This window comes from Amphiura filiformis, chromosome 6 (assembly GCF_039555335.1).
Source record: "Amphiura filiformis chromosome 6, Afil_fr2py, whole genome shotgun sequence".
Classification (NCBI taxonomy): Eukaryota; Metazoa; Echinodermata; class Ophiuroidea; order Amphilepidida; family Amphiuridae; genus Amphiura; species Amphiura filiformis.
The window spans coordinates 26,276,139-26,302,416 of NC_092633.1; the positions used below are offsets into that span (position 1 = coordinate 26,276,139).

A 26,278-nucleotide genomic window follows, 5' to 3' on the forward strand; every position below is an offset into this window, starting at 1 on the left:
TTATGCAATACGGGTATTGTATTGTGGGAAGAGATTTCGGTACAAATCAACATTCGGTAGAGAAACCTAGGATATGCATATTGATTATTGGGTAGCAATGTTTCAGATCAAATGTCTAAACTTTAATTATTCCCTCAGTCAGCTTGTTGAGTTGCATTTTGGTTTTGTATAAGACTTTCATATTATTCTACTATTATCACAGTAGCAATGTCTTGTTGATATTTAATTATTTCAAATGTCTTCGGGAAGAAACAAAACAAAATACTGAAAAAATTGCAATAGATCCGGAAAGAAATCACAAGTTTTGAGGTATTTGTTAGTCTTAGTGCTGTTATATGGGATGGGATGACTGTTAAGCCTCTGGATTTTGTAAACAATAACTATGCAGACAAGGAAAGTTGATATGTTGTTTCCTATCAGTCATGTCACAGCAATGTGACTTATCTGTCTAATCAAGGGACATCTAATTCATTAATACATGTAGCTCAGTCATCTGCCTAGTGGTTTTTAACAGACCATAACAGTGGAAGGAACAAAACAAAATACTGAAAAAATCGCAATAGAACTGGAAAAAAAAGTCATACATTGTAAAGTTTTAGTGCTGTTATATGGGATGGGATGGGATGATAGTGAAGCTTTGGATTTTGTAAACAATTATTATCCAGACAATGAAAGTGGATTTGTTGTTTCCCATCAGTCATGTCACAGCAATGTGACTTCTTTATCTAATCTATGGACATCTAATTCATTAATAGCTCAATCGTCCATCTAGTGGTTTTAACAGACCATAACAATGGAAGGAACTAAACAAAATACTGAAAACATTGCAAAAGAATTGGAAATTTTTTTTCATACATTGTGAAGTGTTAGTGCTGTGAAGCTTTTGGAGTTTGTAAACAATTACTATACAGACAATGAAAGTGGATTTGTTGTTTCCCATCAGTCATTTCACAGCAATGTGACTTCTTTATCTAATCTATGGATATCTAATTCTTAGTCAGTGGGAGTGGTCTAGTTAGTAGACACATTTCTGATTGGACAATTGCATGATTTGGTGCCGTCTATCAGGCCGTGAAGCGACCCCACGTCATCATGCGTCTTGATAATCGTAACACGCGTGTAGGTGTGTGCGTATATATCGCGCTGGATGCGTGATTAGTGCGAAATCTGCGAACACGCTAGCAGTACTGCGCAACAGAATACGTGAAGTTGTAAACAAGTTTCGTTCATTTTATAATGAGGGAGTTTTTATGACGGTAACTAAATTTTTGCTTTAAAAAATTGTTTACAGTTATTAAAATAATATTTAACTGACTAAGAATGAGAATAAGCGATAGGAATTTTTATTTTGCCTATCCTCTACCTATGATGAGGCGACAGGCAGGTCCAATATTTTTATCGTAGTGGATACGGCTGCGCCGGCATCCACTACTCAAAATATTGGACCTGCCTGTCGCTCATCACACGATAGAGGATAGGCAAAGTAAAAATTCCTATCGTTTATTCTCTAATTCAGTAATAGCTCAGTCCATAACAATGGAAGGAACAAAACAAAATACTGAAAAAATTGCAATAAAACTGGAAAAATAAATCGTATATTGTGAAGTCTTAATGCTATTATATGGGATGGGATGGGATGATAGTGAAAGCTTTGGATTTTGTAAACAATTACTATGCAGACAATAAAAGTGGATTTGTTCTTTCCCATCAGTCATGTCACAGCAATGTGACTACTCTGTCTCATCTAGGGACATCTAAATCATTAATAGCTCAAAATCATCCATCTAGTGGTCATGAATAGAACATAGCAATGGAGTTGTTGATAACAATATGTTTTTTACACCTCATCATCATCATGTTTCTCATGCTCATGGAGATGACAATATTTCTATTTTTTATAAACATATTGGTACTTGAAAACAATTTTCAAGGCTAGCATAATTTGTCAAACAAATTACTTGGCACGGCAGGTAGGTTTGGAAATTATGTTACATAAATTGTCTGACCAATTCATGAATTATTTCAAAAATTGAATTATCAATGAAATATTCAACATCTCCTCTTGAAATATGCCTCAGGAAACAAGAAGGAAGATAAATTTGTAGGTTATTCACATAGCTATAAGCTATTTCATGGACACTATGGACAATTATACTCTAGAAACATCATGTTCATGGATTCATGCCGGATTAAAAAAGAGTATTTTGAAAAAAAAAATCCGGTATGACTTGACTCGGAGTCAATTATTTGAGATGACAGAAATTGAATTTTGGAGAAATAATTTAGTGCAAGGTTTTTTCTGGAATGAACTATGAACGTATTTCGGAAGAAAAAAGCCAACCGATTCTTAACACTTTTAATAAGTGTCCAAGGTGTTTGTTCTAAGCCGTAGTTTAAAAAAAAATGTATTTTGCCCTCATAATGCCTGACTTACCCCTTTTTTCGGTCAAAATCAAACCACTTTACCAAAAAGAAAAAACAAACAAACTGATTTATCATGCAATATAGCAACATAAATAAACAACTAAAGAAACCCAAAATGCAAAATCTAGGATCTGGGTCAGTTGGGCTTTTAAAACAGCCCACGATGGATATTTTGTGTTGCAAATTGTATGACAAAAAGTACTGATTATACTCCTTAAATGTAGACATAAACAAACCTGCAGTCAGATTTGAATGCTAGCTATAACTGTCTGAGTGTTTGTTTATATAGAGCTGTGAAGCTCCTCTCTATTCAAGGAGGATGAAAACGATGATGGTGGGTGTGATGATTAAGTAGGAACACACTGGCTAATTACTATTAATCTTACGGTGTATGTTTACCAATTATGACACCCCCAATAACACTTGGTGAAGAGCTTTGCATACGCATGGATGTCAATGATGTAATCCAATACACCTGTCTGCTCTGTGTTTTAGGTTAGGTGATTACAACTAGGGAGAAAACTTGCATGTGTGCGTGCTGTGTCGGTGTGTTTGACAGAAATGTGTAAAGTCAAAGTGTTTAGATTATAACTTGATAAGACTGATAGATAATGAAAGTCTTTAAGATGTGAAGACTAACAGAGCATGTCTTTTAAAAGAGGTTAATTTCTCAAGAGTCAGTCTGCAACATTTTAATGCTAAATGTAAAATGTCTGTTACCCTTCAAAATTAATAAGCAAGGGGGATAATGACTATTATTGTACTAGGTTTGGTGGTGAAAGACTATATTGTGGGTTACTGTTTTGATCTTGTAGCTTTTATGTTTCCCTTATGTTTAAAGTATTTCTAAGAGTGTAACAACCCTGTGAAATTGGTTACAGATGTCATCACTGTAACATGTAGGCCTACACTATAGAACTAGCTTAGTTCATTAGATTACAATGCCCTTAGAATAGACCTCAGTTGGTTATAGCCGGGGCTGTCACATCCAGTACTGGACCAGCGCTAGTACACTTTGACTTGCTAGTGTTGCCTATTTAAGTGTTTGTAGTAGAAGTTACAAATATAGTGACTCAAAAGGTAGTGGTAGCAAGTTTTAGCAGGTGCACTATCCTGATCAGCCTACATCTAAAATAACCCATTACAGCCAGAATTGGCTCCTTCAATTTTTGTATAGGACAATCAGCAGTAACAGTTTTGTCCAGAACTTATCAAAATAGATCCAAAAGGGCATTTGGTTTTTAATGCTTGCTGTTTAAAAGACCATTGGAACAGAGCATAGAAACCTTTGAACCCATCACATAGATGTAATATGACATACATCCGGTATTTATGATATTTGCTACAAACACTCTTCAGTTAACATTTGTCACTTTGTGTTGAAATGTTTGCAAAGGTTATAATAAGGTGGCATTGATTAGGTCATTAATTGGTCAAACTACTTGCGGATGTCTCAAAGTTCACAGTTGTATTGTGAAAAGTAATACTTCCATTTGACCATTGAGATTGCAAGGAAATACTAATATTTTGTTCAAATCTTGATATTGGTATTAGTTTTATACTTCTAAGGTTACAATGTAGGTGTTCATTAACATGTCAGTTTTCATCAAGATGTTGTAATTCAGGTGGGTGTGCTGTATATGCGCATCCAATTTGGAGAGTGTTTATTTTCCCAATTCCTTGCTACTTTTCAGGTGTTTATTTTTTCACGACTGCTAGTTTTTAATCTTGTATCTATGATTAGAAAATTAGAGGTAAAAACCAATACAAAATCCCTGATCACCTTGATAATTTTTGGTACTGTGCTATTTATCTGTTCCAACACCATTGACACTGCATGCATATTTGCGTGGGTAGGATTGGGCATCTGTTCACTAGAGGGGCATGAAAAGTAGCACTATAAAAAAATTCTTTTACTGAATTTTCAAAGTTAAATGTTAATACCCATTTTATGCATCCAAAGGTCCAGGTAAATTAATGAGGTGTCACTGGGCTGGAATAGATACTAATGTTATAGATAATATAGTAATCACTACTTGAAGACCAATCAGCAGTGATTGGGCTGTTCCAGTTGAAATCAATACACCCCCTATGGAAGACATTACCTTAATCTCCCACTCATGGGGGTGTAGATTTCAAATGGAGTCACCCATTCAGGTAACCTCATTTCAAATATTTTGTGCTCCCTGTGTGGAAGATTAAGGTAATTTCTTCTATTTGGGGTGTGTGTTTTTCATCTGGAACAGCCCATTGGATATCAATCTAAGACCTATCTTTATTGAGTTATCAATCTGTGTAATTGTTTAAGAGGCTTGTCAGATTGTTTTTATCTAATACTTGCATAATGTTAGTTGTCATTATATCTTAGTCTGTACTCTGTCTGTATAAGCTTATATCAGGATGTATTTGTCTGCCCTTGTCCTCCTGTGTTCATCTTATCATTGTTGTATGTTTAGACCATTGTGAGCAATAAGTTAGATTTCCATTCACCTATTTGTGAAAAAGATTATGAATATAGTTATATTTACTCATGTGCGCTTTTCTGTCATAGCTAGTTCGGAGTAGGATAAGATACAGACTAAATTGAATAAAATATAAAATTTTGTGTGCACAATCACATGCACATACAATCAGACATGCAACCACGGCCATATGTTTTACTTGCCACCATGGGCATTTACTGTTGTACACCCTCAAAAGGAGGATTTCACCTTCGCTATCTGATTGCGGACAGGCACCCCTAAAAAAACTGTGCAAACCTATTTTGGTACCTGCGGGGTGGTCATAGCATTAAAAGCATTTTTACGTTATGTGCAGTTTATAGGGCATTATAGTTATGAAAGAAACCAGGACTGTTCCCATTACAGGAGGACATGTTTCCACCATGACATTTGTTGTACGCCCTCAAAAAGAGGACTACACCTTCGCTATCCGATTGCAAACACACCTGAACAAAGTGCTCAAATTGTGCAAACTCATGACATTTTATTTTACCCGCGAGGGTGGACATAGCATCAAATGCATTTTACATTATGTGCAGTCCATTAGGCATTACAGTTATAAAAGAAACCAGTACTGTCCCCATTACATGTAGGACATGTTAGTATCGAGAAAAAAAAACTGGTTTGTGTCCCCGTTTGGCACCCAGCCCTGATGCTTTCATGCACACACCCACCCCCACACCCAGACTGAACCACCCCTCCCCACACAACACACCACACACCTAGCTAATATAAAAATACCTCATTGTCTTTTATATTAACAGATGAAAAGAGGTTCAATCAATTAGCATTGATTTAGGACCCAGGGGAACAGATATGATATAGATTTTGAATAGTGCTTTGCTCCAAGCGACTGCTCTGAATATAGATTTTGGAGCAGACTTAATGGTTGCCGATAAAGGAGATATTAATTACCATGTCCACTTGAATCTGTTGGTCACTTACTGTTTTATAGCAATGACATGGGTTGATTTGTATAGAAATCAATGACTTCTATGAATGTTCATATACTAGCTGATTTACAAAATGACTTATGTGTTTAGAAACATTGTGTACTGTAATATTTTGCAATGTCCATTTTAAGTGTTAACCCTCACGTATATGTGCGCGACATCAAGCGTATAGGACCTTGTGCAAAATAACATGCGCTGAGCAGTTAGCAGCATGCATAATTTGTAAAAGGAAATCTGCAAAAAAAATTCTTTGGTTTTTAATGTAATTTGGCAGGTACTTTCATTTGCAATTATCTAATGGCCAGCTTTTTTCACAAAATTGTATGAAATTCAGTCTTACTATAAACTGATCAAATTTATAAATTCACATAAATTAATAATTTTTTGACATTACATATGTTGTAAAATAAAGTATTTGTATATTTTAAGATTTAAGTTTTCTATTTTGTTAGGAAAGGACTTTGACTTTTTCCTTACCATTATTATAATTGATTGCACATGTTATTTAAGTTGCTTTAAATTGACGCTTCTTATTTTGTTCATTATAATTGTAACTGCCAAAAGCAGTGAAATTTTGCTTGCTTTGTGTACCTCTTATTTTTCTTGAGCATTGATTAAACTAGACACAAAAGAGGTGATACTTAAAATAGGGGTTTTCAGTCAATTTTAGAAACACTGAAATAAGACTACAAACACTGCTCATTTTCTTCAGCTCATCTTCCTGATTACAAAGATACTTTATTTTTTGAAATTGACCCATGGGATCAAAAGTTACGGCTCGTTAAAGTTTTCATATTTTGGCCTTAATTAGACCCGAGGTCAAAGGTCATTCCCATAGGCTCTGTACTTAAGCAATGGCACCATTTAAATCATATAAAAACACTGTAAATGATGGGAAAAACTGTTTGTTTTATAAATTTTGAAGGGGAAAAGGCTGTAAAAGGCAATTAATTACCAAGTGTAAGCTTCAGTTGTTTCCCAAATGCCAAAACCTGTTGTGCACATATCATAATTTGCATAATTTACCGCTAATTTGCATATTTTTGGCCAATTTTGGTCAATTTTTGACATATTCCGAGGCTTAAAAGCCAGATTTCACCAGTTATATTGTATAAATTGATGTGCAAATTTAGGTTTTGCATATGGGAGATTACTTTAAGCATGGGGGTTAAAAGTAGATCTGAAATATCAACAACAAAAATGCATGGGGGGGGCCTAATTGCTTCTAATTTGCATATTCTAGCCATTTATTCCAATTAACGAGTCATTTTAGCCTCCGTTTTGTCAGATTTTGATTATAAATCAGTAATGATTGACTTCTTGGGCACTGTAATGATTTTTGTTGACAATATTTATTTGATTCATAAGCACCAGTGTTACCTATTACACTTACTTTGCATAATTTACTGCTAATTTGCATATATTTGGTCAATGTATGAATTCTTATCGTCATGGCTTCCGAATTCGGAACCCTTGCATCATCAAGGCATACTTAGACAATTAACTTCAGACCCCACGCAGTTCAATTCTTTCAATGATAAAAGTCATAAAACTCATGTCAATCATACTTGAACTTGGATTATTTCCTTGATTGAACCAGTGACGTAGCCAGGGGGGTCAGGGGTTGGCAGAGTGCCCCTCAGAAAAATTTCAATACAATGGGGACGGCAAATAGTAAAGTGTCCTAAAAATGGGGAAAAATTGACAAGTGGGGGACGAAAATTAGGCTTTTCCCCCTCCCCCACAATGGGACAAAAAATTGACAATTGGGGATTAAACCCCCCCCCCCTCCCCATGGGACAAAACTTTGCCCCTCACACTTCAAAGCTGGCTACGCCACTTTGGAAACTATGTGCTGTAAATGATTTTTATATCGAAGAAGATCAAATCCACTTTCAAACAAAAGTCCAGCACAATCATATTCAAGTATAATCCACTAAGTTTTATGACACCTCTGCATTAAATATCATAAATAATAATTTAAGATGCCAACAAAAATATTAAATTTCAGTGTGTTAACACTGACTGTATACAATAAATTACTCACATTTTTCCCTTTCTGTCTACTGCCAGTAAGTGGTCAATCTTGATAGTTGGCATATGCCACATAACCAGGATCAGTCGACCATGTCAAGATTTCAGATGTCTCACTCTCATCAATTAAAAAAAAACCCTGTTTTTTGTTATTATACATACATGTTTACATAAAACTTTTGACAAATTCACACACATTTATATACACACAATTTAATGACTATACAGTTACAGGACTTTAGACTGAACGCATATATATTTATTGCAGTTCAAACTTAAATGGTAATGCAAATGGCAAAATAAAAATAAAAATGCATCTTGTTCCATCTAGATGTCTTTGTCTTTCAAATGCAAAGTAAAGAAGCTAGCATACACGAAGCAGGCGACAAATTGCAGCTCAGATCATTCTCTATGCTCAGATATAATCCAATACTGCTGAAATGAGAAAAAGAAAGAAAGAATGGTTAGGACATGCAAATCACACATTTCTTGGAACGTCTACAAAACACTTTCTACATTTAACACACTACATCTACATCTAACACTAAAAACCCAAACTAATTTTAATAAAATTAAACTAATCCAGTACATCACACATTTCTTGGAACGTATCTACAAAACACTTTCTACATTTAACTCACTACATCTACATCTAACAACACTAAAAAACAACAACTACTAAAAGTACTTTTAGTAAAATTAAGCTACATGAAAATACTCTACAAACACTACAAAAACATATACACAATAAATAACTACACCAAACAAAATGAAACTAAATGTAAAACAAGAAGGGTACAATCAGTTGATGATGAGGTCATTGTTCTTCAGATCAATCAGTAGCGGCATGTCATAGGATTCACCATCTTCATATGTTGTTGTGTAGAGTGTCCTGATTGAATTGCTGTTCCTACTACAGATCTCCCCTACTGTTGCTGTGTACCACTCTGCTTCTGATGGCAACTGATCCTCCTCTCTGCAGCGATGTAGTACTTGCTTCCCAACTAGGTGATTTGGGTGCTCAATGTACATATCCAGTTGACTTTTTGAAGCTGCAATGGATCGCTTTCTTCTATTTTCCTTGATCTTTAAAACAATGGCAGCCTTCTGCTGAGCATGAAGTTCCTTACGGTCATCCGCGGATATATACTGGATGGGGCGTGTTGATTCAGGTTGGATGTCTTGTGCTGCTAGCTCTGGAACATTATTGGTATTTAAGACGGCTACAAGATGATCTCTCATTTCCTGGACCGAGTAGGACTTTTTGTAGTGGGATTTGGTGAATAACTCCTTTGGACCTTTGCATTTCAGATTGGACTTTAGGAACTGGAGCTGCTGGTAGATTATTTCCACTTGATCTTTCTCATTAACTTTAAGGAGATTGTCTTCTACTTCGTGTGGAGTTGTCCATAGGCCGCCTGGTGCGTTCTCAACTCCCTTGGCAAGTTTTAGAGCTTGACCCATTTGTCGTCTTTCCTTTTCTCCTTTCTCCTTTTGTTTTTGTTTAAGGGTTTCCCACTTCTGGCTCCTGATCTCTTCCATCCTGCTGTGGTACTTGTCTATTAAGGATCCACTCCTGGTCCTAGCTTCTGCCATGTATTTCTGCTTTGTGTCAGGGTCTAAGTCATTTAGCCATGTTGATGTTTTATTGTTAGACCACATGATTAATGCCTCCAGTGATGTTGTCCTGGCAGCCGGCTTTTGTCTGATGAGAAGATCCAACACGGCAAAGTCCCTTTCACCCACCATGTTGGTTGCAGGTACATTGCTCCATGCGGTGGTATCGGTCTCCCAGTAAATACCTCCAGGCAGCTGGTCTCGGCACTGCCTCTCCAATATAAGCAACATGGCTGTACATATTAATTCCAGCGCTTGTATGCACATGGTTTCCTGTGCCGGATCATGCTCTGCAAACAGTGCCTCATAAACTTCATCCTCAACCACTTCTATATCCATGAACACAGGCTTCCCTTCGAACAATGGTCTGGCATCCTCACTGAGTTGTTGCAGACTTGTTTGGAGTAAGTGCAGAGTTGGATTCATACTCAGGATGTTGGGACTGGTTTTGATGATGTGCCAGAAGGGTTGAGTGATGAGTTTATGGATGATGCCTAATGCCAGAAGCTCAGCTGCATGGATTGGCTCAGATAAATCTTCCTGAACAGCCTTGAGGAGATGGTTTGGATCAGGCAAGAGCTGCAGGAATGATTCCATGTGGTGTAGATGGTAATATGCCGCTGCAGCCCCTTCAAACAAGATATTAGCCCGGTTTCCAATGTAGTGTACTAAGTGATTTTTCGTGTTGTGCTGCTTCAGAAGGTAGGGTGTAAAGAATTCTTCCACACCAGATTTGTCGGATCCGCGCCTATGAAAGGCCTGGCTGGAGGTCCGTATAAGTCTAGTAACACCTGCCTCTGCAGTCAGAAATGTATGAAAGCTCTTGCCCGGTGGCCACATCTTCAAATGCCTTCAGCACCTTGTCACATTCTGTTGCAAAGTTTATCAATGGGTGCATTTTACAATAAAAGGTGCAAAATTCTTTTGTTGTTGCTTGTAGATCATCAGGAAGCTCATCCCACTTACTATAAGCTGCCGGTAGGAGCTCTTCACGTACAACTTTGAGCTTTTCTGAAAATTGTGGCATTGTGGGGCCCTGGTCAGTCATGGTGCTCTTCACTGAAGCAAATAATTTTGCATTCTCTTCCTCTGATTCGTTGCCTGTCACTATTTGAAGAGCATCAGATAATTCCCTAACTCTATCAGTGAAACATTTCATCACAGCATCTGTATCACTCGCACCCATGGGCTTGAGGGCCAATGTTCTTTGAGTTCCATCATCTAGGGTGACCTGAAAATTCTGGTATTTTTTATGGAACTTGGTTGTTCCATCGCCATGTATTGAGTTACCGAGGACACTCTGAAGATCAGCTCCCTTTCTCATTGCTTCAGCCACCTCTACATCAGCCAGAAATCTAGCTTCCATGAGCAAATTCGATTTAATATGATTTGAAGGCAGGCGCCCGATGTCTTTCTTGGCGAGTTTTTGTAGAACCGTCCTGATTACATCATTCACCTTATTCATCCCCACATTCATACATAGTAGATCCATGATCACCTCCCTCACTTCATCGTCATATTTCCCATCATGAAAGGTTTCAATTTCTTCCGACTCAAGGAGGACAAACAATTGCTCAAGTTCCTTATTACGTTCATCTAAAACTTTCATCTTTTGGGTAAGTTGTTTTATATACTCCTCTCCAAAGATCTTGTTGGTTTCTCCTCTCCTTTTCTCCTCCCTCTTGTCCATATACCATCCATGTTTGTACAAAGTCCTCTTCTCCTTTCTATTTTGAACCAACTGGTTTTGAAGCATGTCAATGGCAACCTCTTTCTGCTGCGCATCGTGAGTAGTCAGGGCAAGTTGATGTTTCACCTGGTCTACTTCTAACCTTACACTTTCAACTTCTCCTTTCAACGCTGCATTTTCTATTTGAAGACTTCTACACGATTTCTCTCTTGTGCCAATTCGTTTATTCACATTTCTGGTGTTCAGATGGGAGAGCTTGTCCTTGGCCTTGGTCAAATTGGATAATATCTGCTCATACTCCTCTTGCAGAGTTGCCATCTCCCTTTCTTTCTCCCTGTACTTCTGTATGTAGCTCTGAAGGTCACTCTTGACAGGGTCAAATTGATTGATTAATTTGTCCATGTTTGTCTCTAACTTGACCAGCTTAGCTTCCAACTCCTTCTCAGCTTTTTCCAACTCCATTTTTTCCTTTTGTAGAACTACATTGTCCTGCTTTACTTTGGCAAGCTCAGTTACTGTTGAAGCAGCAATGGCTTTTGTTTTTTCCAATTGCTTCACTTTGGTCTCACTTACTGTCTTTTCTGCCTGAAGTTTTGCATTCTTTTTGCTTTTGAGCCTTTAACTCTTCTTTTTTTAGCTTACGCTTTCCGTGGCGAGTCCTTGGTTTGTGTCAGAGGCCATGGAAAAGGTGACTGCAGGTAGTGCTGTAATCTCATCTCCGGTTTCTAGTTGTTTTCTTGATTGATTTGATCTCCTTCTTTGCTTCCCCAATTGATTTCCTTACAGATGATGGATTAGGTGAATATGGACAAAACTTACTGATGTACCCTGCGATTGCGTCATGTGTTAGATTAATTTCAAAATATAAAAACTCAAATATCTCTATAACTAAACCTACACTAACTACCTCTAATTCAACAACAGTTAGATTAGTGCAATCTGTCTTACCAATGTTGGCCTTGTTTCCGTAAGGACCAATGGATCCTCCTGAAAATCAGATGGAGAGAGGAAATGTGTTATTTAGATGTTGACAAATAAAAAGAGGTTCAACTTACATAGGACCGAGTTGCCCATTATGTTTTGAAATCCAAACAAACATGCATAAAAATTACACATTACCACTGTGAACAGAACTTTTTGGACTCGGTGGTTTTAAGTTGAACTTCTTTAGTGTTTACAAATATATTTATAAAAATAACTTTAATCAGCAGCACAAAACTGTGAAATGGTATTTTCATTGTTCACTAAATGATTTTATTTTCAGGATACCCACCGGCAGGCTCAACATGCTCCTCTTCGTTCATATCTCTGTAAATTTAAAGGAAACAGACAAAGTATGGTGTAAAAATACTTTACCATATAATGTTTTAAGAGATTTCAATTCAATATATGCTCTGATAAGTCACAGTGCTGGAGTGAGGAGTGGACTATAATATATTCTTTCAACTCGATCTGTAATGTGTTTTATCTCTTTTGGTAATCTGTAATGATTTTATTTACTTTATGAGCACAAATAAATATGCTCTTCTGGAGGAGCAAAAGAGAAAGAAATGGTGTATAATTATTCTTTTATTTTGTAATCTAAACCAATGTCAAAGTTCACAATTTGTTATTACCTACCTGTAACAGGAAGGGGTATCTGTAAGCTGCACTAATTATTAGGCCCTGTTACAGAATTGGGAAGGGGAAGGTTGCTGGAAATTTACTGCACTGGTGGAGTCTGAGACCACGGGAAGAGGTAGTTGCGGCGGCACATACAAGTTGGTCCTATAGAATGTAAAATAAATACAATGTTATGTGTTTTTTGTTTTGAAATTATTATTACCTGAATTACTGAAACAATATTTGTCTAAAAAATTGAAATAAAATGTAAAAAAAAAAGAGAATTTGTAAAATATTTACCTGATATGGGGAAGGTTGATGGCAACTGCACTAGTGGAGTTATTGGGAATTGGTAGTTTGCTACGGCACAAACAAGTTGGTCCTGTAGAATATAAAATAAATACAATGTTATGTGTTTTTTGTTTTGAAATTATTATTACCTGAATTACTGAAACAATTTTTGTCTAAAAATTGAAATAAAATGTTTGAAAAAAAAGAATTTGTAAAATATTTACCTGATATGGGGAAGGTTGATGGCAACTGCACTAGTGGAGTTATTGGGAATTGGTAGTTTGCTACGGCACAAACAAGTTGGTCCTGTAGAATATAAAATAAATACAATGTTATGTGTTTTTTGTTTTGAAATTATTATTACCTGAATTACTGAAACAATTTTTGTCTAAAATAATTGAAATAAAATGTTTAAAAAAAAAAATTGTGAAATATTTACCTGATATGGGGAAGGTTGATGGCAACTGCACTAGTGGAGTTATTGGGAATTGGTAGTTTGCTACGGCACAAACAAGTTGGTCCTGTAGAATATAAAATAAATACAATGTTATGTGTTTTTTGTTTTGAAATTATTATTACCTGAATTACTGAAACAATTTTTGTCTAAAAAATTGAAATAAAATGTTTAAAAAATAAGAGAATTTGTAAAATATTTACCTGATATGGGGAAGGTTGATGGCAACTGCACTAGTGGAGTTATTGGGAATTAGTAGTTTGCGGCGGCACACTGACAAGTTGGTCCTATAGAATGTAAAAAAAATACAATGTTATGTGTTTTTTGTTTTGAAATTATTATTACCTGAATTACTGAAACAATTTTTGTCTAAAATATTGAAATAAAATGTTTAAAAAAAAGAGAATTTTTTTATTTTAATTTTAGGTGGTTTTTTTTCGAATCCCATTATAGCCATTGCATACCCCAATCCCCAATCCACCCATATACAAAATAAATCTCGCCCAAAATATTTCAGGCCCTAACCCAAAAAAATGCACCCCCCCTTTTAAAGCTTTAAATTGCGTAGGCCTTGGAACTTTTGTACTCAGTTTTTTTAAATAAAATTATTATTATTTTCTATTTATTTATTTATTTTTTGCCAAAAAGAGTTAGAGTCGGGCTAAATTTGAGGGTAGGTCGGGATACGCCGATCAAACGCCAATTTTTTTGCCTAAATAGTAAATAGAACAAGATCAGATCAGTCCCATCCAAATAAGTTCAGGTACCCCCCTCCCTCCAAAAAATTAATTAAATTATTATTTTATTTTATTTTTTTTAATTCTTTCTTTCTTTCTTTCTTTCTTTCTTTCTTTTTCTTTTCTTTTCTTTTTTTATTATAATTTTTTTTTCTTCAAAAAGTCAGGGTCGGGCCTAATTTTAGGGTAGGTCAGGTTACGCCGATCAAACTTTTTTTTTTGCCTAAATACTAAATAGAACAAGATCATATCCAAATAAGTTCAGGTACCCCCCAAAAAAAAAAATCTAATTAAAATTTAAATAATTATTATTTTTTATAATGTTTATTTATTTATTTATTTATTTATTTATTTATTTATTTATTTGTTTGTTTTTAAGTCAGGGTCGGGCCTACTATTTATATGGTAGGTCGGGTCAAAAAACAAGATCTCATCCAAATAAGTTCAGCCAGCCCCCCCAAATGTAAAGTAAATCATATTTAGTAATATGATAGAAAAGACAAGGTTTTTAAAACATTCTTCATTTATTTAAAATAAGTACATGTATTGATAAAATATTTATAAGCAAACTTTTGAAATATAATTTACGGCATCCCGCATAAGATTATTTATTTTTGTACAAAAAAAACATTGAAATCGCTGCCCATCATCCCCTGGGAATATTGACGCTGTTATTCCCTCATATCACGCCTAAATGGTGCGTCCCCATATACAGCAGCGTAATGGACGAAACACGCCCCAACGGAAAATTGGGTGTGCAATGGGTGCGTAATCTGGCAACACTACAGCTTCACAAACAGCAACGGAACTGCTAGCTTTCGCTGCACACACAGTACGCTAAAATAAGCACAACCCGTTGAAACATCGATCACTTTCAGACCATTAAAATCACAGAAATATGGGACAGTTTTACAAATCACTTCATCATTATGTCGTTTACATGTTCGGACATTTATCAAATTGACTGGTAAGGTTAAATATGCACGTAAACTAGGGCAAACTTTGTCCTGAACGCAGCAATGCGAGACCAGTTTATGCATTGTGCGGACCCGTATATGCCGTGAACGAGTGGGCAGCAAGCTCCGGCCAGCGCTCATGCAGTGTGTAGGGTAGCATTGGATTTCTGCGTGCTATTGATTTACGTGCTAATGCGGTATTGGGTAGGGGTGGAAAAATTCATTTCGCTGCATTATTTGAGGCCTACATGACATGATACCTTGCATGGATATGCATAATAGACCTAACTACTTGCATAAATTATCCGAGAAAAATTGAAAAATATTTTAACGTTCAAATTAAAATAGAAAGATTCCAAACTTACCTAGTTCGGGTTATAGTTGGTCAAATCGGTCCCGGAAAAATTTGTAGGTGACCTGGAAATGTCAGCTAGCGATTGGCTAGTTCAGTGATACCCCTGCACCAATAGGCGAGAAGCGAATTGACCTCGACCGTGACCTTGCCGCTAGTAACCGGTATGCGAAGATCCATATTCACGTGCCATTTCTTTGTATGCACAATTTTACGCAAAATTCGATCTCACCCAGCGACATTAAATTCGTGATTTCTCGCTTAATATACATCAAATAATATTCTTACTTCACATAAGCAACACTGAATATGTACTTATTTGAATTTTAGAACGATTGAATTATTTTGTTCATTAATAAAAATTATGTTCGAATTGAAAAAAATTAGCATTGAAAATTTCTTGACCATTTATGCAGCGTGCATGGCTAACACGGGCGATGATGCTGTTGGCCAACGGTCACGTGATCGCCTTGGGAAATCCCTACTTAAAATAGAAAGTGCTCATTTGAAGAAGAGATATTGCAAAATGATTTCACAGGGAGGTAAAATGTGGCATTAATTACATTTTGGTAATAGTAGGGTTGGATACTACAGGGATGATACTAAACAAGTCAAAATTATTTGAATTACAAATATGACGTGATATAATTGAATCGGCTCTGTATATGCATTATAAACTATAATGTCCACAAAACAAATTGCAAGAAGCTAATTGCATATTAGCAGTAAATTATGATGTTTTAAAAAAGAAAAGGATTCGCTATATGACAAAGTTCATCGCAAAGTGTTAAGTAATCAAACTCATGCACTATGGACCACAATGGCCTCATCCCAATGGCATAGCTCAATAACCTCAATTAAACACTCATAGTACAAAATTTGACTTCAAGTTGCAGAGTATGATTTTGTGTACCCAAATTTTCTAAAGTCATTCAATGAATATACAAATGTATTGGGGTTAAAGAACTGTGCCCTGATAGATGAACATGTTGTGGATCCTAGTGGTGCAGATGAATGTGTGACATATGATTTAAAACTCAAGTTGGGTTTCATTAGCAGATCAAAATGTACTCAAAAATAGACTAATTATAACAGCCTATAGAAATTATGCTCATCATGATTTTGGAATATATAGATTTAGCGTATGTGTATTTCTACATCATTGGAATGGAGTAGTTTTCTAGGTTCATATATATTTGAAGCAGTATGCATGATAATTATGTTCACAGAATGATGGAATTGGAATCTTGCTGTATTTGACAAGTGATATTACTGGTACTTCAGGTACCAAAATTTATATAGAAACAATCCTCGGGGTAAGAATTGATGCACAGAAGTGGGTAATTGTAGCTCTCACGAGTGCAGAGAATATTCTCATATAATTATTAGAAACGATTATTAAGAATTTATATCAGGTATTTTAATTCAGTGAAGCAGCTGTAGATGTGTGAATTGTATAGTTGTATGAAATATATATCAATCTCTGCGAGCTCCCGTAACATCAAAACACTTGCAAGACGACAATATGATTTTATTTTATGCAATGCACACATCTATGTATAAACCACCCCTTAGATTGATAATGGACTAATCTCATCCCAGCACGACTATAGCTGAAGGGCTGCATGTATTTTGCTACGATAGGAGTGTGCCTTGAAGTAGGGCATATCTGTGTGTATACCTTTACTTAGGTCAATACCTAGCACACCAGGTAACTAGCAAGGTATATAATAATTGCTTTCCTTATTTAAATGACTGACCTCACAAGGGTCGGCCTGTGTGGATTCTATCATAATTCGGGAGTTTCCCTTTGCTCCTATGATCAACCCGCTTGCCGTTATGGAATATAAGCAGCAGTAGTGTTTTTACGTGTGTGATTTGTGGAATATCATTTGTGCCTGCATCGATACCTACTTGGAAATACTCTTATATATTCCTTCCATTACAAAACGGATATCTGTGTAAATTTGAATTTGGCTCTGAGCTGAGGTGAGTTTACGTGAGAAGGATTCGCGCACGGTTCAAACTGTGCTGACCCTGTGTTTGTATTTCGTCAAGGCTCCAGGCATACTTGTACCAAATTGTGATAACTAGCTTGTTAACAAATTTCTCCATGCAGCGCTGTGGGTTTTATGTTCAGGAGGATGTATAGACGATGCATCTTAATACGCTTGCAGCCTAGATCTGTTGTAGTGATAATAATATTATTGACTTAACAAGAGCCCCGAGACTAACTCAATCTGCAAGTAATTCCCTATTTAAATATATATTTGTTATTTGAAGGATGTAATTTTTTTGTATTCTGTAAATAAATGACTTCCGGTGTTCTTAACAGTTAAACTATGCATATTTAACTAATTCACATCATTAATGTTAGTGATTTTGCGATACCTGACTTGGATGCTTTTCTTGCATTATCTGAGAACATGAAGAGTTGAGGGCAAAATGTGATAGACATTTAATATGTACTGCCTAGTTGCAGAACATAATGATGCAAAATGTGATATACTAGACATTGCATGCTGCCGTGTATTATTAATCAATATTGTTATTGATATTATTTGATATTCTGTCCAGTGGCAGAGGCATGGGGGAAAATTCCCCCACCCCAGTCAGAACTCTTTCTTACCCCCAGTTACCCCCCCCCCCAATAAAAATCCAAAATTATGAAAATTTCCACTTTTTGCGACAATTTTGCTTCCCCTGATATTTCACTTCCCACCAATGACCCCCCAAAAAAAAAAAATTCCTGGCACCGCCACTGATTCTGTTATAAACATTTCCCCATTTAGAAAGAGCATCTTTCAGTACCTTATTCGATGATTCAGCATCCCTCCTTAATTCAGCATTACAAAGTGCTTGTTTCAATAAATTTAATAGTATTAATAGAAAAGATACACAAAGCAGCCTTTGGATATAACACAATGTATACATCATATACTACCTTGTGTTAGAATATAATGATGCAAAATATGATATAAATCACATGCTGCCTTGTGGTTTTTTATCAGTATTGTTGTTGATACTATTTGATATTCTTCTTCCCCCTTTTGAAATGAACATCTTTGAATTTACCTTTTCGTTAAATCCTATATGGCTGTGTGGGTAGACCTGCGATGTAGTCACACCGATGCACACATCGTTACTGCGCATTTCACAGGTTTGAAATGTGCAGTAACGATGTTCGCTAAACAATGTGCACATCGAGGTGACGTCAAATGATGACATCTCAGGTCTACCTGCAAAGGGTTATGGGATTTACCGAAAAGGTCAAGATCATATTCAATGAATTGAACAACCCTCCCAAATTTACCATTACGAAGGTATCTTGTACAAAAAAAGTAATGTTCATACAAAAACAAATTCAAAAGGCAGCTTTTTGCACAGTTTGTACCTAAACTCTTCATATCATTAGTAGTGGTGCATGAAATTGTTAGGGTATACGAGCAGAATACAAATCTGTTGTCAAATAAGTCTGCATGTATTCACTACTTTATGCACCATTTGTCATAGAGGTTAATAATCTTGATAATTTTAAATATTTCGATGATTATTTGAGAGAAAGCCACCTACACATTCTTAACTTGAGCATAAGAAAGTAACTGATTGCATAAGACAAGCAATTTCATTTGGTGTGATTAGAGGCATTTGTGATATAAATTTATTTCATTGAACTCATACTCTTAAAGCCTCTGTGTTTCATGTTTCCAGCACTTTTTTAAAGCCTCTGTGTTTCATGTTTCCAGCATTTTTTTCATTTAACAATATGTCTAGGCTCAGTTGTTTGTAGAAGACTGTTGGTAATTCTTTCTTACAAAATCTCAGTTATTGTTGGGATGCTACTATGATAATAATGAACTGCAGAGGATTTCGTAAATGTAACAAGATTTTATAATTCAAAAGACAACACCCCATCACTAAAAAACAAGAGAAAAGAAGCATATAGAACCTCTTGAATAAAAAGCAAAATAATATTATGTAATAAAATGAATACACTAGTCATAAATCTAATACTTATTTGTAACCATAGTACTAGACAGTGCATTCTAGTATAAATCCATACACCCCCCGACCATTATCTCCCACTCAGGGGGTGTAGATTTCAAATGGAGTCACTCATTCGGGTTACCTTATATGAAATTCACACTACTTTTGTTGAAAATTAAAATAAATGTCTTCCATTGGGGGTGTATGGATTTTAATTGCAATAGCACATTTCAGTATGCAGATAACAAAAGGAAGGGAATGGTCAGTGGAATTGCAGTTTATTTAAAAAAGGTGACATTTATTACTTAGAAAATAGGAAACAAGAAACAAAAGGTGAAATTATAGCAGAAGATGTATAATATTCCAGAGATACAAGTACCAGTAGCATGATCAAGTAAAATACTCTGTATATTTGTCAAATGTATTTTAAGATATGACCAAAGCTGCATTCAATTTTATTTGCATCTTTTTCACATGTTGTCAGTAATCCTGTTACAGGATCATAAACCAAAATCCCTATTTCTGATCTATGTCTAAGACGGCAATGGATGGTGCAATATTGCAGTCTGAAATTCCGCTTTGCATTTTCCTCCATTTGCAGTAGTGCCTGTGATAGAGACTAGTTGTTTACATTCACTGTCTTCAATGTCTTGTTTATGACTTCCTTGATCAAAATGGTTTTTATCAATGTATAAAAAGATGCGATATGAATATAGGCAGTAAATAAGTGAGTAAATAAAATTGAGTTTTCATATTGTGTGCAAGGAATAACTTTCAAGGTGATAAGCCTTTGACATATTGCAATGGTCACATTTTGTGTACTGTTTCATACTGAAAACCTCATTTAGGTGGGGTTTTCAGTATGTTATAGCCTTTTCGAACTTCAGAATGTCACTTTTGTTAATCCTGCCTAAACATTTTTGTACATGTTTTGAATTTATAACATTGATTTAAATTTTGTATTATTGTGAAGATCTGTAAAAAATCTTACTGATTATATCGTCGGGTGCATCACATACTGGTCTATCTTGAATTTTTTACTTTTCTGAGAAAATTGGTATATAGTTCTTTTTTACAGAGCTCTTCTAATTCAATAAATTACAGACCTCAATTTTTCCTAAATAATTAGTTATAAAATATTAAATTTGAACTATCTATGATTTTTACAAAGTACGATTTCACATACTGATCTATCTCAAAAAACCCACGCATTTATAGAAAATCATGATTGAAAATCTTATTATTAAGTTTACCTTTCTATAATTTAATTAGACTATGGATTTTCATGAAAGAGGTTTTAAATTAAAGCATATACTTAACAGATTTATTTAAGTGGAATCTTGAATTATATTTACGTATGTAATATTGCTTAAAACTACTGATAAGTTGTAGTTCTCTATGTGAAATAGTTAATTTCCCGATATTGTATTTAAAGTGCATCACAAACTGGTCTATCTCGATAAGCTTCAAGATAGACCAGTATGTGATGCGCTAAAGTCACGCCACCGTTATGTAAATCGAGATAGCCCCAAGATAGACCAGTATGTGATGCACTTTAAATACGATATAGGGAAATTAATTATTTCACATACAGAACTACAACTTAAGTGTAGTTTTAAGCAATATTGCATACGTAAATATAATTCAAGATTCCACTTAAATAAATCTTTTAAGTATATGCTTTAATTTAAAACCAATTTCATGAAAATCCATTGTCTAATTAAATTATAGAAAGGTAAACTTAATACGAAGATTTTCAATTGCGATTTTCTCGAAATGCGTGTTTTCAAGATAGACCAGTATGTGATGCGTACGACGATATAGTAATGTTATGTAAAGAGCAAGGTTGTAAAATGTGGGGCGGCCATGACAAATGTGGGGCGGCCAAAATACAAATATATAACCAAATTGAAATAAAGATATAAAGAAAAACATAACAAATTTCTCAAAAAGTGGGGCGGCCATGGCATCCCCGGCTGCCCCGCTTGCTACGGCCCTGTAAAGACATCACAAAAGTAACTTAACCACTATAAATTTACTTAGTTAACTTTGTATTTGTAAACACCAGCAGAAAGACAATTTCATTCCAGTAATTTTGACATCTCATATGTTACAATTGACTAAGTACTGTGAGCTCAGTGTAAGTCTGAAAGGGACAAGTACACATTTAAATTTTTGCATTGAAGTGTATTGATTTGAAATTCAGCATGAAGATAATAGTGTGTTTTACATGTGACAATGCTTACGTTTAGTATCATTGATCGCTATAATGCAACTTTTATATTCTGATTTTTTTCCCTTTCTCACTGCTGTGTTGTTAATATTGAACGGAATTGGGCGAATGGGTATGAAAATAAAGCTTCTTATTCTCTATGTTAAAATTTTGTGAATACAATTATTACTAGTTTAAAGCTATAGGCATATTTATAGTGGCTGAGGTACTTTTTTTGAGGTACTTTTTTTGAGGTCTTTATTTGCAGGGCCACCCTGGAATTTAGTACATTGACATTGACGGGCTAATTGAATGGAAAAATTGTAATGAAATTGCTATCACATTACAAGAGAGTCATTTGCTAAATGTCATTACAATTATTATTATCTTATTGTTAATGTAATTATACATTTGCAATATGCTGATTGTGAAAATAAATCACACCATTTGATCGCCTCAAAAAATTTAGGAAATTAGAATATAGGAGAGCAATGATGTTGTTATGTTACCAAGTGAGTGGCTAGTATTGACAACGCTGAATATGTGAGGTGTTGGTTTATGAGCTCATGTGATGAGATATGATTCTATCTATCAGGGATGTACATTCCTACCTGACTACCTTGCCTATACTGCGATCGGGACCAAATAGGTGGAAATAATTTTTGTGTTCATTCATTCATCAAACAAATCCCACCTTAACGATTATAAGTGTGTTTCACGCCATACTGCACGTAATGTGGCTTTCACATTTTTGTATTACACAAAATTTGGGTTTACAATATAAATTCCCAACATAAGAGACTTGCTTGTTTGGTACCAAGCAAAATATAATATACACCTGGTATGAATCTTGGTTGGTTGGTCATAATAACCAAGGCAGACTGCCTAGCGTATTAGCCAGATTCCACATTGGATTATTGGACTAGCGTATTTATGTGTCCTAGCCTGCAGACAAAACTACCAGCGTGATATAAAACCAAACTTACTCAAGGAGCCAAATAGACTAGAGCTGGAGGATGGACTAGTGACAATTATCACACAGGTTTTTTTTAGAATTAGCTATTTCTTTGTAGCGAAACAAAAAGTGGATTAATTTATTGAGAGGATTATGATCGTTCTTCATGTATGGAATAGCCATGTTTAGAGAACTATAAACAGCTATTTTCTATGATAGCACTCTTATAGTTGTTAAGAATAACATGAAGGAGCATAATATATGTGTGCACATCACATGTTTGCATGTATGTGCATGCATTCATTTGTTTTATTTATTTTTAAGCATTTACATAGGGCTCTACAAAGCAAAGAGCACCGCTGTTTATAGTGAATATTAGAATCAGATCACTTCCTCCAAGCGGCAGCTTTTCAATGCACATCTCGTCTACTTAGATTGTGATACCCAAACAGCACAGGGATGGATTGAGACAGTCATTGTAAACACCCTACTCTTTTTTGTCACTGACTGCAATATATATTTATAGGTTTGACTTTCTATACACGGGACCAACGGCTTAACGTCCCCTCCATAGGATGGAGTACACTCATGATTCACTTACCTGTTGCTAAAAGAACCATGGGGAGAGGGGAAGTCTGAACTTAATCTACAGATGCTGCTGATTAAATTCAGACTTTTTTACCATGTCAATACCCCAGCAAGTTACCACTGCCGGGAAATGAACCTGGAACCTGACACACCAAGGGTGAATTCCCTAACTGTCAGGTTGCGCTCTCCCACATGTATGTGAGCCAGGCCTGGGATGCGAGCTTGTTCTAACAAGCTCGCAAAAAAGTTGAAACACTTTCATGTAAAGAGAACTGTAAACAGCTACATTTTCTAGGATAGCACTCTTATAGTTGTTCAGAATAACAGGAAGGAGCAGAATATTATGTATGCGCATTTTATATGCATAATATGAAGGAACAGAATAACGTGTGCACATGTTTGTATGCATATGCATGTATGCGAGGTGGATAACCTTTTCAGTAAATAGCTTGCATGGCAGCATTTAAATTAACCCAAATACTTTTTGCTGGGTGTATGATCAATAGAGAAATTTCATGTAGAAATTCACAAAGCCCAAATTTACATTGTAGACAAATGCGTTGTCTGTGTATCAACTTGTCCAAGATTTTTACAACTTTAATTGCCAACAGGCAAATTCCTTTTGTACAATTTCATTATAAATAATAAAAAGATCACAAGTTTATATTCTATTTAAGTTCAAAGAGCATTTTGTGATCCACAGCCTCATGCCCACTTTTCTCAAAAAAAAGTTTTTTATAAAAGATTTTTATACCACTGGAAATCTCTGGCTACATAATGTTTATGTACAAAAGATTTCTTACAGATTAATTTGTTTAGCAAAAATATCGTGAAATTTGAATTACATTCTGGTACACCAGAATGAAATTTACAACACATTGTCTATGGAGCAGTGTAATACTTATAGTCATGCATAATTCGCAAATGCAAAATCAGAATCAACTGAAATTATGCGAATAAGCTCTTTTTGTGGATATCTACTGAAATATGCCATCAAAAGATGATGCCAGGATCACAAAAAATATTCCTTTGAAGCACCTTGCACCAAATGAAGACCAATCAGGATGGGATACAAACATTATTACATCATGCCGTAGAAAACAGGCATGTGTACAGGTGTATAAATAACGAACAGGAACTAATAATATGGAACTAATTATCATTTTAAATATACCTAACTTCAATGTTTCAGTAAGCATCATCCATTTATGTCAGACATATGTCTTAGGGGATGGTCAGCTTTACACGCACAAATTGAATCTATTATCTAGCCAATGCAGGCAGGCAGGTATGCATGAGGGCTCTAGAACTGGGTTGTGTTTTCCCATAGTAATGAAGAATATATACCCGTAGGTGTCAGTCTGTTGAATCTATACGGCGATGTCTATAGCGATGTCACACAGGTATCATGGCAGTATGTAAACTCTGTGGATTTATCTCACTGAAGGCCACCATAGCTTACTTACTTATGTATGGGTTTGTTTTGCCAATTCTCAAGGAACAGGGACAAAACAAATCTGAGAATTTCTTTTTAAAGGCGGTAACAATTTGCTTGTAGAATGTCTAAATTTGTTGAGAAATTGGGCAAATTCTATATTCTGAAATTGTATAATTCAAGAAGTACAATATTAACAGAAATAGTGAAAACACAGGTTTGTGTCGGGATTTATTTTTGGAGTGGACTCTTGATTGGAAGGTTACAGGTTCGAATCACAGTCAGTGCCATCATGTTGTGCACTCAGACAAAACCTTAACCTCTATAGTCACTCTCCACCCAGTCGTATAAATGGTATTGCACCCATGAGCTTGCTCCACGCGTGTTGCCCCGCAGCTTTATTTTAGGTTTTTATTGATGCCCCACTTGCCTTTTAATAGGTTGTTTGTTCTTGTGATCGGATACACTACTTTGCTTTGTATGTAATTGGTTTGAAAATTATGGCATTTGTCATTTATACTATGTATTTTTGAAGTTGTGAAATAAATGTTTCTTGAATTGAATTGCTGGGAAGGTAAACAGATTTGTTGTGCATGCAGGACAAGTGGCAAACCCCACAACAAGTGAATTCTGAGGAGTTTGTGGCCTAAACCCAGAGGAAAAAGAAATGGGCAAATTGGCACAACTTTATCATACCTGTTTATTTTGTCTTTCTGATTCCCCTTTCACTCGTTTTACCTTACAAGGCACCTTTCGTACTCACATTTAAGGAAGTTGTCCTTTTACTGTTGTCTAACATCAAAAAAGTGGTGTTCGAATTCTACTGATGTGCCCTGCTACTCCCTCTGCACAGACATTTCAATTTATTCATAGCATAGTAGAAAACACTGTAAATTAAAATATCCCTATCTCTATGTGGAGTATGTAATAATTGCTTTAGTTAGGGAAGTTGTCCTTTTGAAATACTGATGCCTTACATTAGAAATGGGTGTGGGAATTCTGTTGATGTGCCTTGCTCCTCAGGTGTAAATCTTCAGGAAATTTCCTGATTTCAGGAAAATTTTGCTTGGATCTTCCCTCTACAAAATATAGGGAAATACACATTTTCAGGAAATATTAATGCAGTTTCATGAAATTATGTCAGTGCTTGTATTCATCCCGGGCTTCTGCCTTTGCAACTTATCAATAGTATAGTAGAAAACAACTTAAATTAAAATATCCCTCTCAAGATGTAGAGTAAGGATAATAATTGCCTTAGTTCTACATTCTGTTCCAAGCCACGTGAAATATGTCTGTTTGTAGAATTGTTTCTTTTGACATGTCTCTAGGTAGGTACGGTAATCTTATCAGTCGTTCAAGCTACATAATATTCTTGCTGACAGTAGACAAAATGGTGATGTGTAATCACTGATTTCTATCTGACCTTGGCTACGACTGTGTAATTTGAATTGCCGCGTATTTGTGTAGGAAGGTACAGAGAAATAAAACCA

The 26,278-nt window shown here is 35.6% G+C and overlaps 1 protein-coding gene and 1 long non-coding RNA gene across 2 annotated transcripts in view; one reads left to right on the forward strand and one right to left on the reverse strand.

Moving 5' to 3' along the window:
* Positions 1-26,278, forward strand: part of LOC140155190 (triple functional domain protein-like) — a 324,171-nt gene that overhangs the window by 89,823 nt on the left and 208,070 nt on the right.
* LOC140154234 (uncharacterized) lies at positions 12,489-14,364 on the reverse strand. Its single transcript, XR_011859276.1, has 6 exons — positions 13,770-14,364; positions 13,552-13,633; positions 13,337-13,418; positions 13,122-13,203; positions 12,840-12,986; positions 12,489-12,527 (listed from the first exon to the last, which is right to left on the reverse strand). It is a non-coding gene; the product is annotated as an uncharacterized lncRNA (long non-coding RNA).